The sequence below is a fragment of the Ictidomys tridecemlineatus genome, chromosome 12, assembly GCF_052094955.1.
Source record: "Ictidomys tridecemlineatus isolate mIctTri1 chromosome 12, mIctTri1.hap1, whole genome shotgun sequence".
Taxonomy (NCBI): domain Eukaryota; kingdom Metazoa; phylum Chordata; class Mammalia; order Rodentia; family Sciuridae; genus Ictidomys; species Ictidomys tridecemlineatus.
In genome coordinates, this window is record NC_135488.1 from 99,043,182 (window position 1) to 99,065,068 (window position 21,887).

At 37.6% G+C, this 21,887-nt stretch overlaps 1 protein-coding gene across 2 annotated transcripts in view; it reads right to left on the bottom strand.

Moving 5' to 3' along the window:
- The window catches only part of Clip4 (CAP-Gly domain containing linker protein family member 4), a 100,670-nt gene that overhangs the window by 65,863 nt on the left and 12,920 nt on the right, over positions 1 to 21,887 (bottom strand). Inside the window, exon 2 of one of the 2 annotated variants that reach the window (XM_078029454.1) lies at positions 10,306 to 10,552. The exons of the other annotated variant lie outside the window; for it this stretch is intronic. The gene's annotated coding sequence lies outside the window, so the exon portion shown is untranslated. The remainder of the gene's footprint in view (positions 1 to 10,305; positions 10,553 to 21,887) is intronic. 2 annotated transcript variants of the gene reach the window in all.

Genomic DNA, 21,887 nt, shown 5'->3' on the forward strand with positions numbered 1-21,887 from the left:
CACAGTCCTAAGACTGGAAAGCATTTAGAAAGGCAAGCAAATTGCATATGGCCCATTAAATCACCAGAAACACATTGAGTGCCTCTTCCTCTAAGGTCAGAATGGAAGCTCTAAACAGGGGTAAGCTTTATTCTGGCTTTCTGGTAAAGGAGGGAAAATGTCATGGCTGCAATCATGGTGAGCCTAAACTGGAAGCCCAGGATCATCTCTCTCTATCTGTGCAACACTACAGCATCTCTGAACTCTCCCCTGAGCTTTGGTTTGCTCTTTTGCAAAATGAGATAATGAATTCCTGCCTCTAAGTGCTATCCACCAAATACATTGAGTGACACTCTATAAATATGACTCACAGATACTCGATAAATAGCTGTGGTGCTGAGACATGGCATGAGAACAGGACACCAACCATCTGCCAAAGAAATAGTGCCAGCTCTTAGGATTTCCAAAAAAGGGATCACATGGCAGGATGGGGTGGGGGTCAGGAAAGGCTTCAAGGAAGAGACACATTTTGAGCTAGGGAGGGAGGAAATGAGATCAAGTTATGTAAATAAGGAGCTAGCATTTATTGAGTGCTTCATATATGCTGTGCATGGTTATAAATACCACCATTCTTTCACACCTAAAAAAAAATAAATACGATTCAAGTTTCATTTCTCCAGTTGGAGAAACTAAGGCACAGAGCAGTTAGGCAACTTGCTCAAGAGCACATAGCATCAGAACCAGGATGTGAACTCAAAGAGCCTAGATCCAAAGATTAAACTCTTAACCAGAATGCTTTTCAAGAGAAAAGACTTGGAGGAAGAAAAGCTCAGTGTGTGTTTAGATGATGGTGGTAGGAGAGTCTATGTGTTAGTCCCCTCAGGCTGCTATACCTACACACCAGAGGTTTATTTGTCCTGGAGCCTAGGAGGCCCAAGATCAAGGTACCAGCAGATTCAGTGTCTGATGAGCATCCTCTTCCCGGTTCACAGACAGCCAACTTCTCATCATGACCTCATGTGGTAGAAGGGGGAGGGACCTTTCTGGGGTCTCTTTTTAAAAGGGCACAAAATCCCAAAGGCCCCATATTCAAAATCCTTCACCTTGGGGACATAAATATTCACTCCATAATCATCCACCTAGAGCAGAGCCTACAGTAAGAAACTAGTAGAAGAGCTAAAGAGATAGATTTGTGTTAGAATGGCCTTGAATGTCACACATTAGCCTGAAAGACTATCCCATGGGGTCAAGGAAAAACCACCTTGAGTTTCTAAGGAAGAAAAGACTATGGAATCTGTCAGCACAGATCAAAATGGAAACTCCTGCCCACCCTCAATGCCCCCCTACCTGTTACACCCTTTTAATAAAGAGAAACCTGAACATCGAAAGCATATGAAAGAATTCAAGCATTCTGAAGTGAAAATTAGCAGCTGAAAGTAAAATTGCCTTGATCCTTAATCTCTATCAATTCAACTTAGACTTTTAAAAACAGTAAATCATTTTTACATGATTTCTCCATAAACAGCTTTTTTTAATATTTAATGTGTGCTCAATAGCAACTTGCATTCAACATGAACTGGAGACAAGCAATACAGATGCCCTTGGGAGATAGAAATCTATCATTCCTGCCTTTCCCATCACACCCCATTAACCACCTTGCTGTATAACAATAACACCCACATATTGTCATCTTATCCACTTGGTTATATAATAATGTAATAAAATATCTTTGGGAAATATACCTATTGGCTCAAAGCAGAGTCCCAGCAAAGGAGCAGCAGCTACCCCACTTGCTAGGGTCCTGTCCCATACAGCAAGGTGCCAACAGGCTGCCTGCCCACTCTATGTACCCTTTCCACATGGCACAATGACTTTGATTTCTCCAGCTTCACTCAGTGCCCTAACCCAGACTTCTCAGCAGAGAGCTTCTCAAGTTCAGCTTGCAGAGTGAGACACCACACACCTGCTAGGGAGCTGCATTTCACCAATTTAGAGGTATCTTTGCTGGTAGCAATAGCTGAGCATTTTTGCAAGCAATATCCAGTGACTTTATGAAAACGTGTAATATAAAGACCACCAGCCATGCTCAGGTCTCAGATGAATCTTAAGATTGGACCCCCACAGCACACTGATCAACGCAGTCCTCAGTTCTGCAATCCAAAGAGGCCCAAGAAAAGTAGGTGTGGTCTGTGAGGAAAGCTCCTCCTTCCATTTGTCAAGCACCTGCCAGGTAATCCTTAGTATCAGCGAATACCACTAGATGTGCCCCTGGCCCTTAGGGGCTTTATAAAACACATAGAACAAAATTAAAACTCACAAAGCCTTGGAAATAGGATAGAATCCAAGGCTTTGAAGTCAGATATACAGGCTTTGCCTAGAAATGAGGGGGCTCGCAGGATGTGCAACTCTGAATTTTAAAAAGACAACAGTGCCAAGAAAACCAGAACAAGTTATTTGATCTACAAACAAATCGAAACCAAGTTCTTAATTGTCTTTGAGAATGTGAACAAAATTAAAACCTCTCAAAGTCTCAGTTTCCTTATGTATCATATGAGCATCATAGTAGTTCCCACTTTATCCCATGTTTCTTCCTAGAATTCAATGAACTATTCTTGCATTAAAAAAATACAGTGAGTATTCTCTCCATATGTGTCAATACTGTGAATATAATTAAAGATTGAATTAGGTGTTTCAGGAACTAAAAATGGAGATCAGAGAAAACTGGACCATTAAGAAAAGGTCCCATAAAAGTAAGGTTGACAAATAAAATCTCAATTGCCCAAACGAGTTCAAATTTTATACAAATAAGTAATATTTTATATCATATTTTTTTTTAATTATTTCTGTTTATCTGAGATCTAAATGTAACTGGTATTTTTATTTGCTCAAAATGGCAACCCCACACAGAAAGGGAGAACATACATTCTTATTTGGAGAAAGTAAGGATAGGCAGAGGGATAAGCACAGGCTACCATGGACTAAAGATAGAAGTGAATGGGACAGTCTTGTTAAGTTTCAAAAGGGAACACCTGGAGATCCTGGCCAAAAGTCTAGATTTGATGCATGGGAGAGTTAAAAGTAAGGTGTGGTAGGGGTCCTGTAATAAGGCAGAAATAAGAAAAAAAATAAGAAGAGATGCTTTCAAGGAAGAAAGAGTGAGACTTCATGAAGGAAAAGACTGGATCGATCCAAGATGCCACTAATGTTGTAAACCCAGTCACTGTGAGACAGAAGATTAAGTCAGTGTCTGCCATTGAAGTCAGAGGGGCTGCCTGAACTCGGGTGTTGGTAGTGGAAGTAGAGGAAGGAAAATCAGGAGGAGAGGATGCACAGATATATGATGAAAGAAGGTAATATTTGTGGAGAAGTGTGACCAAAGCTGTGAATATGAATGTGTTCTGCCGCTTCCAGAACTTTCTTAAGTAGTGTAGCTTCATTACTGGTGACCCAAGTAAGCAATTACATGTAAATCTAGAGAGGCCTCTGGAAGTGAGTTAACTAAAGGGTGGCAGGCAGGGTGGGGTGGGGACAGGACACTTAATGCTCTCCTTGCTCTTTCCCCCTCTTAGTGACAAGAGATAAAAAATTAAAGCAATGGGATTTTTTTTTACCTCCTCTCATTCCTCCCCACCCCCCCCCTCAAGAGATCCCACAGAGTTCTCCTGCCTGAACTTCTCCAAACAGTGTGATTACAATGCAGGGGAGGGATCTGGAAAAATCAGGGCAATTTTCACATGGGGTCTGTGTCACTATTTTTTATCTGGTTGCTTTCTTATGAATGCACATAAAATTCTACTCTGTGGCAAATGAAAAAAGACATGGTCCCATTTGGTAACTTTTTTTCCCCACAAAGGCATTGCTTCTCTTTATAAATGCTCCTTGACATGAGCCTTTCAGTTTGGTTCAAAGAAGCAAATTGTGCTAAATATCTACCTAAAGATAAATGTAAACCACAAACCAAAGATCCCTAAAGAACCAAACCCAAAGGATCTGCTTAGAAAATCAATTCTAAGCCTTTATCTAGTTCTGATTACTCACACCAACATTCAGGCCCCCTGTCCTGTTTGCTCTTCAAAACTTCAGAGCCTTCCTACCTCTCATTTCTTCTTAACGACTACAAACTACACTAATTTCTCCCCTTTGCTAAGGGAAGATACATATGAAAACTCAATTGTACACTATTTTGTATTAATTTCTTACATGGAAGCATTTTGCCCTGCCTTCTCAGTGTAATTGTAAATTCTGTGAGGGCAAAGAATAAAGAATGTATTCAATACCTCCTTGTTGTAGTAAACTTAAAATTGAATGCAAGATGATGCAAGATATTAATAGGAGGAGAAAATGTGAGTGGGTGAAGGATATGTAGAAATTCTCTGTACCATCTGCTTAACTTGGTATAATAAACAAAGTTTATTAATTTTAAAGACTAATTTATTATCTTTCTACAAAGTCTGAGTTTCCTTCTTTTAACAGATAATAGGAAACAAAAGAGAGGAAAAATCAAAGGAAAAAAGGCATTTAATACATTAATTGGTGTACAAAATTTAGTTTCTTTCCTCTATACCAGCAATAATAAGAATTTGAAATTTCATTTAAAAAAAGACTTATGTATAAATATAATTGTTTTATTTGTTCCTTTTAGTTATACATGACAGTAGAATGTATTTTGTCATATACATACATGGAGTATAACTTCCCATTTTGTGGTTGATGTGGAATTACACTGATTGCATATTTATATACGAACATAGGAAAGTTATGACTGATTCATTCTACAGTCTAGACTTGTATATAAAGCTAACTATGTACAAGATCTACATGAGAAAAACTACAGTATTCTGATGAAAAAAGAAATCAAAGAAGGTCTAAATTAATATTCCATGTTCATGAATAGGAAGACTCAATATCATTAAGATGTCAGTTCTTTCCAACTTTATCTATAGATTCAATGCAATCCTACTCAAAATCCTAACAAATTGTTTTTCAGATATTGACAAATTCTGAAGTGTATGTGGAGAATTAAAAGACCCAAATAGCCACCACAATATTGAAGAAGAACAAAGTCAGAGAATTGGCACTACCAGCATAAAGATTTACTTCAAAGTTATAATCAAGATAATGTGGAACTGGAAAAAGAATAGGCAAATCAAAGGCAAGCTTAGAAATATACCTCCCCCAATATAGACAATGGATCATTGACAAATCAAACATGATAAAGGAGCAAAGACAATTCAATGGGAAAAAAGGACAGTTGTCTGTCTAATAAATGCAGAAGAAAATAATGGTTCTTTATCTCTGGTTGCTGATATAAAGTCATTAAAGCCAAAACATAGGGGATCTTATGTTGCTTATTCTACCTCTTACAGAATAGATACAGCTGAAAATAGTGTCATAGTTCATTGACCCTGTATGGGCCGTGCTTCTTAGTTCTCCAGTTCATATTGGAGAAACTATGAACAGGATATCCAAGAGTTCTAGGACAACATTAAAAGATCAAATTTAAGACTCAGGTCTTGAGGAGGAGTGAGATACAGGGTAATTGCAAAGAAACTTATTCTGAAAAACAATAGTAGAAAATATTCCTAATCTTGGGAATGAGGAACATGCAGATACTAGAGGAATGTAGACTTTCAAATAGACATGACAAGAAAAGAACTTCTTCCTGATATATTAAACTTAAAGTGCCAAAAATTCAGAACAAAGAGAAATTTTTAAAAGCTTCAAGGGAAAAGCATCAAGTCACCGATAAAGGTAAGTCCATCAGAATAACTATAGATTTCTCAGCAGAATCTCCAAAGGCCAAGAGAGCATGAAATGATGTATTTCAAGCTCTGAAGGGAAATAGCTGCCAACCTATATCACTATATTCTACAAAGCTATCCTTCACAGTTGAATAAGAAAAACCTTCCAAGAAAAGGATAAGCTAAAAGAACTCATGATCACTATGTCAGCACAGCAGAAGATACTTAAAAGATTCATACACATAGGGGCTGAGGTTGTGGCTCAGTGGTGGAGTGCTCACCTGGCATGCTTGAGGCACTGAGTTCAGCACCACATAAATGTAAAATAAAGATATGTGTCCACTTAAAACTAAGAAATAAATATTTTTTAAAAAGAATCATACATACAGAAGAAGATAAAAATATCCAAGCTAGCATGGCAAAAAATAAATCTCATTAGAATAGTAGATAAGTAAATGAGAATTAGGAATTAGAGATAAACAAAATGACAGAAAGTAGTACATACCTATCTATAATAACATAGAAATTGAAATGGTCATAATTCTTCAATTAAGACATAGACTGGCAGACTGGATTTTAAAATAAGACCTGTATGTTTTATGCAAGAAACACACCTTGCCAGCAAATATATTTGTAAGCTGAAAACAAAATGATAACAAAATGATATTTTATGCAAGTGAAATCTGAAAACAAATAGGAATCTCCTATCCAACAAAACAGACTTCAAGCCAAAATTTATCATAAAAGTCAAAGGTCATTACATATTGGTAAAGGGAAAAATCCAATAAGAAGAAATAATGGTTGCAAATATTTATGCCCCAAATGTTGGTGCATCCAACTTCATAAAACAAACACTACTTAACCTAAAAGAACAGATAAGTCCCAATACAACAATAGTAGGTAACTTTAATGCATGACTCTTACTAGTGAATAAGTCATCCAGAAAAAAACAAAATTGACAAAGATACTATAGACTTAAGCTACACTAAAGATCAAATGGACTTAACACACATCTATAGAACATTTCATTGAACAGCTAAATATACCTGCTTTTCAGCTATGCATGGAATTTTATCCAGAATAGATCATGAAATTAGGCCATAAAGAAAATCTTAGCAAATAAAAAAATGAAATAATTTTTGTATCTTATCAGATCATAATGAAATGAAATTAGAAATCAATAGCAAGTAAAACTACAAAACTTATTCAAACTCACTGAGATTGAACAATATACTTTTGAATAATGAGTGTCATTGAGGAAATTGAGGGGGATTTAAAAATTCTTAGAATCAAACAAAAATTAGAAATACAATGTACCAACATCTGTGGGATTCAGGAAAGGCAATTCTAAGAGTGATGTTTATAGATATAAAATGTCTACATTAAAAAATCAGAGAAATCTCAAATAAATAACCTAATGATGTATCTCAAAGTCTTAGAGAAACAAGAAGTAAAACAATCCTAAAACCAGCAGAAGAAAAGAAATTATAAAGATCAGAGCTGAAATTAGTGAAATAGAGACTAAAAGAAGCAATAAAACAGAGTTGATTCTTTGAAACATAAACAAGACTGATAAACCCTTAGACACACTAGAATTCTGATAGAATTTAGAGCTGAATTCTATCAGATCTTTAAAGAAGAACTAATGCCAATGGTCCTCAAATTACTTCATGAAATAGAAAGTAATAGAACACTTCCAAACTCATGCTACAAAGTCAGCAGCACCCTGATACCAAAACCAGATAAAGACACTTCAAAGAGAGAAAACTACGAATCAATATCTTTGATGAACATAGATACAAAAAAATCCTTATTAAAATATTAGAAATTCTGAGCAAAAAAAAAAGAGCAATGCTAGAGACAACATAGTAACCAACTTCAAACTATACTACAGAGCCATCAAAACAAAACCAGCATGGTACTAGTATTAAAAGCCATGTAGACCAATGGAAAAGTACAGAAGACATAGAGACAGACCCACACAACCATAGTCATCTGATTCTTCACAAAGGTGCCCAAACCATACTGTGGAGAATTAAAAGCCTCTTTAATGAATGGTGCTGGGGAAACTGAATATCCATACATAGAGGAATTAAACTAGATCCCTATCTCTCATTCTGTATACCATTGAAAATGGATCAAAGACCTAACTATAAGACCTGAAACTTTGCAACTGCAAAAAGAAAGCATAAGGGAGACACTTTGACAAGTAGACACCATACACAATTCCTGAATGGAATTCTTATAGCCCAGAAAATAACAGCAAAAATTCATAAATGGGATTTTCAAGATAAAACAAATTTTAAAAGCTTCTGCACAGCAGTGAAAACAATTAACAGAGTGAAGAGATAGCTACTGAATGGGAGAGAAAACATTGCTGGCTACAATTCTGAGAGAATTAATATCCAGAATACATAAAGAACTCAAAAACCTCAACACCCCCCCAAAAAAATCCATTTAATAAATGGGCAAATAAAATGAATAGACACTTCTCAAAGTACAAGTGGCCAAAAATTATATGAAAAAAATTTTCAGCGTCTTTAGCCATCAGGGAAATGCAAATCCATCTCTCCCCAGATAGAAGGACAATCATCAAGAATATAAATAATAAATGACTGGAGTGGGAAAAAAAGGAATAGACACTGTTGGAAGGAATGTAAGTATGGTGGGCACTATGGAAATCAGTATATAGATTCTTCAAAAAACTAAAAATAGAATTACCACAGGAAACAGCCAAACCATTCCTTGGTACTTACCTGAAAGATTTAAAGTCATCACACTACAGAGATATGAACATACCCATGTTTATTGAGGCACAATTCACAATAGCCAAGTTAAGGAATCAGCTGAGGCACCCATCAACCGATAGATAGATAAAGAAAATGTAGTATATAATGGAGCCCTGAAAAGTGAACCAAGCTCTGTCATCTGCAAGAAAATGAATGGAAATAGAAAAATTAGTACTATATGGTTTCCATTAAATGTGGAAGGTATGGCAGGGAGAACAAAGAAGATGTCAGGAATATAGAAGGGAGACCATTAGTGAAGAAGAAGGAAATCAGGGGAATGGGAAAGGGAGGATAATGGGAGGTATAGGGAAATGAAATTCATCATATTATGTTTGATGTCACAATGAAACCCATTGTTCTATAAAATTAATATACACCAATAAAAAATGAATCCAGACACAGATCACCTTTCACAAAAATTAACTCTAATTGGAAGATAGACATAAATGTAAAATTCAAAACCATAAAACTTCAGAAGATAACAGGAGAAAATGCAGGTGACCTTGAATTTGGTGACCTTTAGATACAACATCACAGTTACAATCATGAAAGAAAGAATTGGCAAGGTGGACCTCGTTAGAATTACAAACTTCTGCTCTATGAAAAATCCTGATATGAAAATAAAGATGAACGAAAGATTGGAAAAAAATATTTGCAAAACGTGTCTGGTAAAGAACTGTCATCCAAAATTTACAAAGAACTCTTAAAATTCAACAATAAAATGGGCAAAATATCTGAACAGATACTTCACCAAAGAAGATATAAGGATAGTAAATAAGGTTATGAAAAGATGCTCATGTCATATATCATTAGGAACATGCAAATTAAAACAAAAATGAGATACCACTGGCACACCTTCTAAAATGTCTGATATTAGAAACGCTAACAGCAACAAGTGCTGATGAAGAGGATTGAGGTACAAAATGGTATAATTGCTCTGGAACACAATTTGTCAGCTTTTTACATAGCTGAAATAAAGTCTTACCATATGACACCTCTATCACACTCCCAGGCATTTGCTCAAGTGATTTGAAAACTTACGACTTATGTTCTCCTTCCCTCCCCGCCCCGCCCCACATACACACCTGCACATGAATAATTTCCAGAAGCTAGAAACAACCAGGATGTCCTCTAATAGGTGAATGGACAAACTGGTTAAAATGGAATAATATACAGTGACAAAAAGTAATGTTATTGAGCCACCAGAAGACATGGGAGAAACTTAAATGCATATTGTTAAATGAGAAAAGCCAGTGTGAAAGGCTAGTATTGTAAGATTCCAACTATATGGCATTCTGGAAAATCAAAACTATGGAGACAGTAATGGACAGTGGCTGCCAGGGGCTGGAGAAGAGTGAGAAAGGATGAAGAGGTGGCACAAAAGAGACTTTTAAGACAAGGAAACTCTTCTGTATGACACCCTAATGGTAGGTGCATGACATTATGCACTGGTCAAAAACACATACCGTACAACACAAAAAAACAAGTCCTAAAGCAGACTGTGGACTTTAGTTAATAATAATGTATCAAAAAACAATTCAATTGTAAAAAGGAGGAAAAAGTAGATTATGAAGCATCTTTAATACTTTGGTTTCGTAGCAGTGAGATGACATTTTTGAATCTCTGTAAGATATGTCTAAGTTGCCTGACAGTATACATAACCAGTTACTGAAACCCATATTAATTTGTCTAAAATAATACTATGCTTCATTCAGGTTATTCAGCTTTGCCTAAACAGAAATAAGTCTCATCAGAGGTCTGAATGGACAAGAGATTTATTATACAATGAGACTCACCCTGGTCATTCGACGGTCTTCTCAAATGTCACCTGGGAAAAACCTTTTCAGTAACTTATGGGTCTTCCTCAGCAAGTGTACAAATTGTTCAGCGTGGTGGTTGGGAGTATATGGAAATGAGTGTTTTCATAATGGGCTCCCTTTAGCTGCTCCACAGATTCCAATTGCAGAAAGCCAGGGTGGTGATGGCAGGCACTGGCTCGCCTCTCTTTGGTGGAGTCCTCCTTTGAGTGCCCAGCCAGTGTTCCTATAGGCCACAAATACATAATAATGGCATGACCCGTGGTGCTATGGATACCAGATTTAAAGGGCCAGGGACTATGAATTATGACCCTTAACTTTCCTCCTAGACTTCCAGCAGTAATGGCAGAGAGAGAAGAACCACTCATGGGGCCTTGCCCGTCATTTCACGTGGAAGAAGCCCAGGAAGTTTTAAGAGACTCTTTCAAAGTCAGTGTCAAATTATTTAGGAGCTCAGTCACCCTGTACTCTAACCAAGCTTCCTGAAGTGTCGTCTACCTTCTTCTGGGGAGCTAAGAAGAGACTGTTTTCAGAACTAGGTATTAAATTGCATCTATAAGACATAAGCTTCGCTCATGTGGAATCCTGGGTGTGAGAAGGTAGCAGTCTATTTGAGGTAAAGAAGCCTCATTGGTTTCAGTGGTCACTGCTGTCAGAGGCTTAGCTTTGGAGGGCAGAAAAAGTCCCGTTTCTGTCCAAATTCTCTCATCACCTAGGATGGGCTTCAGAAGTTTCTTTCCCTAATGAGAGGCGCAGGACCCCCAGTGTGTTTGCAGCTGTGCTTTCCCATCTGCTCTTAAGAATAGAACAGGGCGAGAGCTAGGGCTGTGGCTCAGAGGTAGAGCGCTTGCCTAGCACGTGTGAGGCACTGGGTTCAATCCTCAATTATTTAAAAATAAATAAATAAATGTATTTTTAAAAAAAAAGAATAGAGCAGAGCAAGAGAATTTTCGGGTCTTTGGTAGGTCTCTCCTCTGCAAACAGATCAGCCATCACATCATGTTCAAAGCAAGAAATGCCCCCCAGTGGCAAGCCCAGAGCCTCATGGGCTGTGGCAAGTCTTTGAAAAGACAAAGTCTATTATTCCACTGAAAATCACCTGCAGTGACAATTTTCTAGTCACCATACTACAGAGATAAATCCGACACATATGACACCGTGACGACTCTAGCTCTTAATAAAGTGCAAGTCTTTTTAATCCAGCTGTTACTGAACCACATCTAAGAGGAAGCTGCTCCCACTAAAAAAAAAAAAAAAAAGGAAAATTCCAGTTAGCAGGATGATAAGTCTATTTAAAAATAAAAAGTGTTTAGTTAGTGGCAGAGGAACATTGAATTCAGGAAGTATCCCTCCCTCTTATCAATGTGAGGGAGGCCTTAGAGCTTCTCGAACTTTCTTTAACCAGAAAATGGTTGGCTAGGAGTTGGAGAGATCATGGTATCTATTGAAATAACGCTGCCAGGTACAACAGAACAGAGAGCAAACATGCCAAGTGACTCCTCCCCTCCCTCTTTCAATCCAAATATGAATTCTCGGCCATTGTCTACCTAATAAAAATCCTTAGCCAAGAATTGCTTAATGCAATCATTCTAAAAAAGAACACCTATCCCTTTGGTATCCAGAATTTTCTATTGTTTATCTTTTTTTTTCACAGCTATACAATAATCAACTATTTCTAATGAACAACCGAAGAGTTGGAAGATTTTTGAAGTACATCCACAATGAGGCACTGAAGACTCTGGAATTTATTAGTACCTATAAAATAGGTATTAATATCATTAGTCCTTCTCATTCAGGGCTTCTGAGTCAGCTGCACAAGGGAAACATGCTCCTTATACTACAGGTGTCAGCATGATCCAGTTCCTCAACTCATGCAAATAGCACGTAACTTTCCGTAACTGTCCCCAAAGGATTAGCCAAGATATCACAGTAGACTCAGTGGGGAAGTTAGAGAAGAGTTTAATAAAGGCACAAATTTTCAAGGGAGGGGCAAACTTTTAGGAGACTCCCAAGGGAAAGAGCAGTACTCTGAGGCAATATTAATAGCATGTTACTACCTCAGCCTAAAAGCAAGGAGAGAGCCAAGGTTGGAACTCAGAAGAGAGCTCTGCGGAGAAGGCTGTCTTCCAGAGAGGGCGCCAGCCAAGCCATGGGGATCAGCATGGAAAGATGGGGGAATCAATATTTCAATATTCCCCAAGCATTCTTTTTCTTCCTAGGAGCTCCTTCCAGCTTAAGTACCTCCAAGGCAGGAGCCGTAGTGATGCATCCACAGATATCTGCCTCCCAGGACTCAGCGAGAGGTGAGAACTGGTGAAGAGCAGACCTGTTGGGGCAAACTGGAGCTGTCACCTGAAATTTCATATTTTCCCCCTTTTGGTCATAGGGTTATAACTGGGCTGGGCATCCTCAGAACTCAGGGAAAAAAATTTTTTTCTACCCTTCAACATTTGGCTCTGCTTTCTGATTTAAAGAGAACATTTTGAGCAGAAATTCTACTGGGTTTCACCACAATTTCTGATGATAAGACACTGTGCTGATCTTTTGAGCTATAGCGGCAGATCAGATAATAACTTGGGAGAATAGCACATCAAGATTCTTTGGTCTATTCTTGAGATTTTACTGACACCTGGCTGCCTGTAATTATTGGAACCAGTACAAATTTCACAGTCACTGACTTGTGTGTGCAAAAATGTAATTTTCTCTATTCTCCTATAATTGAGTGTAATTTCTGTCTTGAGCCTCCATTCTGCCTCAAAGTGGAAAAAAATTTAATCTAGTCACTTTCAGATAAACTCATTCAAATTCATCAATTCAAATTTATAACTCAGTCACAATTAAGTTTAAAATCTGTCTTCCCCCCCTCTCTTTCTTCCTGGAATTAAGTTGAAGCTCCTCAAGGCTTAACCAAGGGGGTCCCCTTCTTGATCCTAATTTGTCCTGTTTGGCTCTGGGCATCACAGATGTCAGGTGTGCTCTTGAAAAGTGACCTGCCTATTTCATGGTACATGAAGGTTCCCATTACTTCTCTGCATTGAGAGTGCGACTGTGTCCTCACCTGGTTCTCACTAGTGCTCTCTGAGAAATTTTGTTTTACTTGGAATCCTTCAGGACACTGTGGGTGCCCTCCCGTACCACTCGAATGGGAGGCTGCTGCCCAAGTCTCCCATCCTTTGGTACCAGACACCATTCCTACTCTGGCACATCAAGGTGACTTGAGGCAGTTGCCCCATGGCCTCCTTGCTCCCCAGCTTTAGACTTTACCAGGAAGAGAAGCACAAGCGCATCCTTCTTCTCTCAGGATCCTTCAGAGGAGGCCTTGTGGTCAGAGGTGGGGCACAGGGAGCCCCACGTTCAGATCCCCCTGCAACCTCTCTCTAAACTCTCCCTTAGCCTCGGGTCTTCTGTCTGCTCTCATCCCCTTCAGTCCTTTCCCATCTTACAGCTGAAGTCTGTCAGTGCCGAAGTCGAAGATTCATGGACTTTAACCAGGTGTAGTGGCACATGGCCATAATCCCAGCAGCTAAAGCAGGAGGACTGCAAGTTCAAAGCTAGTCTCAGCATCTTAGCCAGGCCCAATGCAACTTAGCAAGAACCTGTCTTGATATTAAAAAGTTAAAAAGGGCTGTGGCTCAGGGGCTAAGCCCCCTGAATTCAATCCTTGGTATCAAAAAAAAAAAAAAAAAAAAAAAAGGTTCATGGACTCTGCTTCTGTGTGTCACCAAGCCTCAGGTGCCTGAGAAACACTGAGGAAATCTGATGAGCATAAGGAAAGAGCAAAGCGCATCAGAAACTAACTGTATTTAGAGATCAGGTCCTTAAAGGGGTAATAAAGGTTAAATGAGGCCATCAGGGTGACTAGTGTCCTTATGAGAGGAGGCACTGTAAGGTGACTCCGCTCTTCCTTCCCATCCTGGCATGCACTGACGCACCCAGAAGGTGACCAGGGGAAGTTGCAGGGTGGCCTCTGTGAGCCAGCATTGGACCTCTGGCTTCCAGCACTGTGAGGAAATACATTTCTGTTGATTAAACTGCCCCGTCTGTGATCCTTCGTAATGGCAGCCCAAGAAAACTAATACAGATGGTGAAAACACTAGTTTCTTGACTTCACAAGAACAGCTCTTATCCTGGGACCCTCTAAAGCTTATCTCTAGCTCAGGGGCTCACACATACACATTTCCAACTCACCCATTTGTTCTTTTTTTTTTTTTTTTTTTGGCCTAAGAACTTATCATTGTATGTTCAGCCAGTTCATTTCCATTTTGAGATTCTCTGAAACATTAAACCCCTTGTGTAATGCTGGAGAGGCTGTAATTTACAGCTATCTATCTTGAAATGTGTCTGCTGTTTCCCATCATCATGACAAAGCTCAGTCCACTCAAACCAAAGTTTCCCACACTCTGTCTCTGCTTTAAAAAATAATGATTTTCTCAATACAAATTGATCAGGATATTTGACAAAATGTAAATTTAGCCTTATATATTTTACAAAATGTAAATATGACAATAGAGATAGAAATTACAAAGAAAAATTCCATGAAAACTATACCACAATATCATAAAAGTTAAAGGCAAAATAAAAACAAACAACAACAACAAAAGTAGGAATACAAGTTACCAGCTAAGATATTAATATCCAGAAAATTAATAAGATAAAAATAAGCATATCGATTTTTTAAATGAACAAAGATACGTTACAGGTAATCCATTGTTTTAGCTGGCTTTTTCATTGCTGTAACCAAAAGACCTGAGAATAATAATTGTAGAAGAAGAAAAGCTTATTTGGGGGCTCATGGTTTCAGAGGCCTCAGTCCATAGATGGCTGGCTCCATTGCTTCCCATCTGAGGTGAGGCAGAACACCATGGCAGAAGAGTGTGGTCAAGGAAAGTAGCTCAGAACATCAATAAACAAACATGAAAAAATGTTCAACATCTCCAGCAATTAGAGAAATTAAATTCAAAACTAAAATTTCATCTCACTCCAATAAGAATGGCAAATTATCAAGAACACAAGCAACAATAAATGTTGGCAAGGATGTGAGGAAAAAGGTTCACTTACACGTTGGTGGTGGGACTGCAAATTGGTGCAAGCACTCTGGAAAGCAGTATGGAGATTCCTAAGACAACTTGGAATGGAACCACCATTTGACTCAGCCATCCTACTCCTCAGTATATACCCAAAGGACTTAAAATCAGCATACTATAATGACACAGCCACATCAATGTTTATGGCAGCTCAATTCACAATAGCTAAACTATGGAACCAACCTAGGTGCCATTCAACAGATGAATGGGTAAAGAAACTGTGGTATATATACACAATGGAATATTCCTCAGCCTTAAAGATGAATGAAATTATGGCTTTTGCAGGTAAATGGATGGAGCTGGAGAAGATCATGCTAAGCAAAATAAGCTCATCTCAAAACACCAAAAGCTGAATGTTTTCTTTGATATGTGAATGCTAATTCACAAAAAGGGAGGGGGGCTAGGGAAGAATAGAGTTACTTTGGATTAGGTAGAGGGGAGTGAAGGTAGCAGAGGGGGGATAGGGGTAGGAAAGCTAGTAGAATGAATCAGACATTATTACCCTTATGTACATATATGATTACACGACTGGTGTGATTCTACATCATGCACAGCCCAGAAGAATGAGAACTTATACCCCATTTATGTATGATGTGTCAAAGTGCATTCTACTGTGTAACTAATTAGAACAAATAAAAATAAATAAATAAGAAAGCAATTAAACCATCATATACTAAAAAATAAAATATTTTATTTGAAAAAAAAAGATACTTTCTAAATACGCAAACTCTCAAACTAGGAACTGCAAACAAAAATGAGATTCCATCTTTTCCTTCTTTCAAATCAGCAGAGACTTTTTAAAGGCTAATGCCCAGCTCTGGCAAGCTTGCAATAAAGTGGATTTTTACATCACTGCTGGGGATTAAGAAACTAGTATAATCTTTCTGGAAAGTTATGTAGCTAAAGCCTTAAAAATGTTTATATTCAGGGGGAGCATACCTCCCCATTTCTTAGGTGTAGCTACACACAGTGACTTTCAGAGAGTTCAGGATGCCCAGGGAAGGCAGAGTAAACTCACAATGGGGTACTGCAGCATGCACACACCACTACATCCAGGTGATTGATCAAGTTCAACATCGACAGTCATAAATCATGTTGACAGTATGTGCTTTTGAACTGATGTCATGAAAATGACAGAGAGCCTCTGTGATCTTCCTTCCAAGATCCCACAACCCCTGTTTATAAGAAAAACACAAGACAACTCTCAACTGAGGGATGTCCTACAATGTATTTGACTGGGACTCTTCAAAACTATCAAGGTCATCAAAAACAAGGAAAGTTTGAGAAACTGTCACTGCCAACAGGAGCCTAAGGAGAGTGCCTGTTAAATGTCATGTGATATCTTGGCTCAGATCCTGAACAAAAGGAGGATACAGTTAAACACTGAGGAAGTCTGAACAAAGGATGGGCTTTAGTTAATAACAGCATATCAAGACTGATTTCCTTAATTGTGACAAAAGTACCATAGTATTGTAAAATGTTAATAATAAGGAAAACTGTGTAGAGGAGGAGAGGGACCCAAGAATTCTCTGCTTCATTTTTTTCAGTCAATCTAGAACTATTCTGAAAAAGAAAATTTTTAACTTTTTTAAAAAGTTTACATTATTTAGCAAAACAAGTTCACATCCCAGAATTTGTCCTGAAAAAGAAAATTATGTGAGTGAATTTACCTACAAGAATATTTTAGTAATACCTACCTTCAATCTAACCTAAATGTCCAATAATCAGTCTAACCAAAGCATCTATCTCGGGCTGGGGATGTGGCTCAAGCGGTAGCGCACTCACCTGGCATGCGTGTGGCCCGGGTTCGATCCTCAGCACCACATACAAAGAAAGATGTTATGTCCGCGGGAAAAAACCTAAAAAATAAATATTAAAAAAAATTCCCTCTCTCTCTCTCTCTCTCTCTCTCTCTCTCTCTCTTAAAAAAAAAGCCTCTATCTTTCTTCAATCAGTAGAATATTATAGACATTAAGAATGGTATAAAGCACACTAGATGATATGAATGTAAATCTACAACATATTAAAAGAAAACCTAGGTAACAAATTGTATGTAGAACAAGATTCTGTATTGAATAAGAAATAGCTAGAAAGTCTAGGTAAATACATACATACATACATACATACATACATATGATAGATTTCTATTTTCCTTCAAGCTTATTTATGTTTTCTAAATTTTTACAAAGCATATATTGTTTTTCCATAGAAGTGTATACATACCATAAAATTTACCATTTTAAATATTTTAAAGTGTACAATTCAATGTCATTTAGTTTGGGTATGTATAACCATCACCATTATCTAGTTCCGAAACATTTTGTAACTATAGAAGGAAACCCTGTACCTATCAAGCTCTTCTGCCCTTCTCCAACCCCCAGTCCCTGTCAACAATTAATCTGCTTTCTATTACTATGGTTTTTCCTGTAGCGGATACTTCATATAAATTAAATCATACAATATGTGACCTTTTATGTCTAACCTTTTTCACTTAGCATGATATCTTCAAGGTTCATCTATGTAGTAGTATATATCAGTATTTCATTCCTTCTACAGCTAAATAATATTATATATACCACATTTTATTTATCCATTCATCAGCTAATGAACACTTGGGTTACCTACATCTTTATTTTGCATAGTGCTGCTGGGAATATTCATATATAAATTTTTTAACATATTATATCTATAATAAAAATATGCATCTCTAAAAAGATAGTAGCTAAATAAGTTATACTCCTTAAGTCCTCCAGTCTATAACAGTACTCAAAAGTTCCCTAAATTTTCTCACTCTTGTTAACGACCCAACCTTTCATTCACTACATATATGAAATTTCTATTTTCAAATAACCTAAAAAGATGTTAAGAAATACTTTTATTAAGAAAAAGAAACATTTCATTCTGAGCAAGTCAGTTAATTTCCTGTGTTTATTTTCTCATTTAAAAAAAAAGATAGGGTTAGTATCCACCTCACAGAGATTGTGAGTTAGAAGAATCCTTGGTAAACATTTCAAAGTACATGTGATTCCCTTAATAAAGGTCTTACTGTTTAAAACAATGAAACAGAAACAAAAATTGAATGACTCATCTTTCCATCACAACACACTTGAATTAGATATGGGGTTTTGCAAGAATTTATACAATAATATTTGAGATTAGTTCATGTTTTACATTTCCCTTTGGCTACTTTGGTGGGGGGGGAAGTGATGTTTTTAACCTTACCCATTATTATTGGAGTTGTACACAATATTTTGCTTCATGTCAGCAATGATGAAGACAGTAAAAAATTGCATTTAATGCTCATATTAACAGTAGGGTATTTTGAGGTTGATGATCAGTGCTAAAAGCAGTCCGGTTCAGTTTTATTTTAAATTACATATGAGTTGGGCAAATTCTCTTAGGAGAAGGGTAAAGCTATTAATCAGAAGTCAATCATGTGAAAACACCACATAGCAACATAAAGGTATGAATTATTGATGCATCCAACAACACGAATTACTCCCAATATTAACTGTGTTGAGGGAAAAATGTTAACCAAAAAAAAAAAAGCTAAATGATTTCATCTATACATAATTCTAGACAGTGCTTAAATTGCATTTTATCTTAATTCAAAACTGGTGCCACATTGGAACCATCTTTTGTTGATGAATCAGTTCAGAGCTATTTGGACTTTTAATGTCCCCTGAAAATCTTTTGAAAGCAAGGTCCCATTACAGCAAGGTTTAGAGGTGGGACTTTTAGGCAATGATTATATCTTAGGGGATATAATCATCCGTGGATTAGTTCATCATTTGATGGTTTAATAATTTAAATGGTGGGGCATGGCTGGAGGAAATAGTTTACTTACTAAGACATACCCTTAGACTATGACTTGTTCCTTGCTCTCCCTCCCCCTCCCCCTCCCCCTCTCCCTCCCCCTCTCCCCTTCTCCTTCCCAGCTTCCATAAACCAAGGAGCTCTACTCTGCCATTCCACGCCTTTCTCCCATGATGTTCTGCCCTATCTCAAGTCCAAAGCAGAGTCGGCCAACCATGGACTGAACCTCTGAAACCATGAGCCCAAAATAAACTTTTCCTCTCTGGGTTGTTCTTATCAGGTGTTTTGACCATAGTAACCAAAAGCCGAAATGAGGTGGAACTTATTTAACATGCAGAAGGACAAGAACTAGCACCACTATAAACTAATGTTTACTGTATATAATTATGTTTGGGATGCCATGATTTGACCTATGATATGCCTAGATCTATTTTTGTTTCAGGGTTTGAATCCAGGGGTACTTAACCACTGAGCAACACAACCAGCACTTTTCATTTGAGACAGCGTCCCACTGAATTGCTTAGGGCATCACTAAATTGCTGAGGCTCACTTTGAACTTGTGATCCTCCTGCCTCAGCCTCCTGAGTTAGGATTACAGGTGTGTACCACCATGCCCAGTTAGATTTTTTTTTTAAATGACCTTTGAAGGTGGAACATAATTTTCCTCTTCAGGGTGATTGTTTTTAGTGATTGGCTTCTAAAAGAATATGGATAAAGTAAAGGTGACTTTCTTTTAATTTTTTTTTTTAGTTGTTGCTAGACCTTTATTTTATTTATTTATATTTGGTGCTGAGAATTGAACCCAATGCCTCACACATGCCAGGCAAGTGCACTACTGCTGAGTCCCAGCCCCAGCCCTGACTTCTGAGATTAGGACATAGAGACCTTCTCCTTGCTTTCTCTTGGACCACTGGCTTAAGGGAAGCCAATTACCATGTTGTAAGGACATTCAAGCAGCCCTGTGGAAAGGCCAATATACTCAGGAATTGAGGCTTTCCATCAACAGCTATGTGGATGAGCTCTCTTGGAACCAATAATCCAGCTCCAGGCAAGCCTTCGGATGTCTGTAACCCTGGATGGTATCTAGACTACAACCTCACAAAGACCCTTTGCCAAACCACCCAGCTGAGTTGCTCCCAAATTCCTAACCCACAAAAACTGTGAAATAATATATGTTGTTTTAGCTGCAAAATTTTATGCTAATTTGTTATGCAACAATACACAACTAAGATATGAATCCTTATCCAAGACTAACAGCATCATAGCTAAGACTCTTTTAGGCATAAAGCAAAAAATAAAATACTACATTTTAATTCGGGGTAAATGTACGATATACATAAAGTTCACAACTTAACTGTACAACTCAGGGAATTTTTACATCTCTATACCCTCATTTAACCACCATCCCATTAAGATATAAACAATTTCAAGTACTCTAAGAAATTCCTTCATGTCCATAGCAGTCAATATTTCTTCCTGGAGATAACCACTCTTTTGAATTCTATATAGATTACTTTGTCTGTTCTTAAACTTCGTATAAATGGAGAACTTTAATATGCACTTTTTTCTTTTTTTGTACTGGGGATTGAACCTCTGAGCACTTTACCACTGAGTCACATCCCCAGCCCTTTTTCTTTTTTATTTTGAGACAGGAACTCACTAAGTTGTTTAGGGCCTCTCTAAGTTGCTGAGGCTGGCCTCCAACTTGCTACCCACTTCATCATGCTTCCCGAGTTACTTGGGATTACAGGCATACACCATGACACCCAGCTCAGCAGGTACTCTTATGTCTGGCTTCTTTCACTCATAATAATACTTTTAAAATTTATTCATGTTGTTATATGTTTGGGTAGTTTGTTTCTTTTGTTGCTGGGAAGTATTAGATTATATAATTATTTAAAAAAATACTTTCCCTATTTACAGGCATTTAGATTGTTTTCAATTTCAGAATATTATGAATCAAATTACTATTCCTATTCTTGTACCAGTCTCTGTCTTCATATGCATTTAACACTCTTGGGTAAATTCTTATGAATGTAATTGATAGAACATAGGGTGTATGTTTAAATGTTAGTTTTCCAAAGTAATACCATTTTGCAAACACACCCCAAAAAAGATTTTTGTTTTCATTTGAAACTATCTCAGTTTTAAAGAGGAAAAAAAAACAAAAGTTGGTCTTAATGAAAAATGAATGGCAATGTATAAACAGCTTCCTAAATTATTTGTAATAGTCAAGGAAAGCAGTCTAACATGAACAAAGCTATCTGACAGATGATCCTCCAGGCAAATACTTTGATTTTGATCATTGGTTTAGAAATCATTTTAGTCACTTAGATCAAAAGTTTTCACAAAGATAATTCAGGCTAGGGCCCAAATCCCAAGAGGAGAAGAATTTACATTAAGCATACTTCAAATGAGCTTTTGACTGTGTTCAATGCAAGACCCTAAGGAGAAAGAAGAGTCTCAGAACATAGCATCTCTGTCCACCAGCCAGCCGGGCGCTGTAACAAATGAAACAATATCTTGATATCTGACACGGCTCGCCCCAGGCACTCACACAGCTTGTGTTTCCCCTGAGTTCTGCCTCAAATAAACAGATCCAAGAATTTTGTCAATGATGCACTCTGGGGCATCACCCTTGATCAGCATCACCGGGGCTCC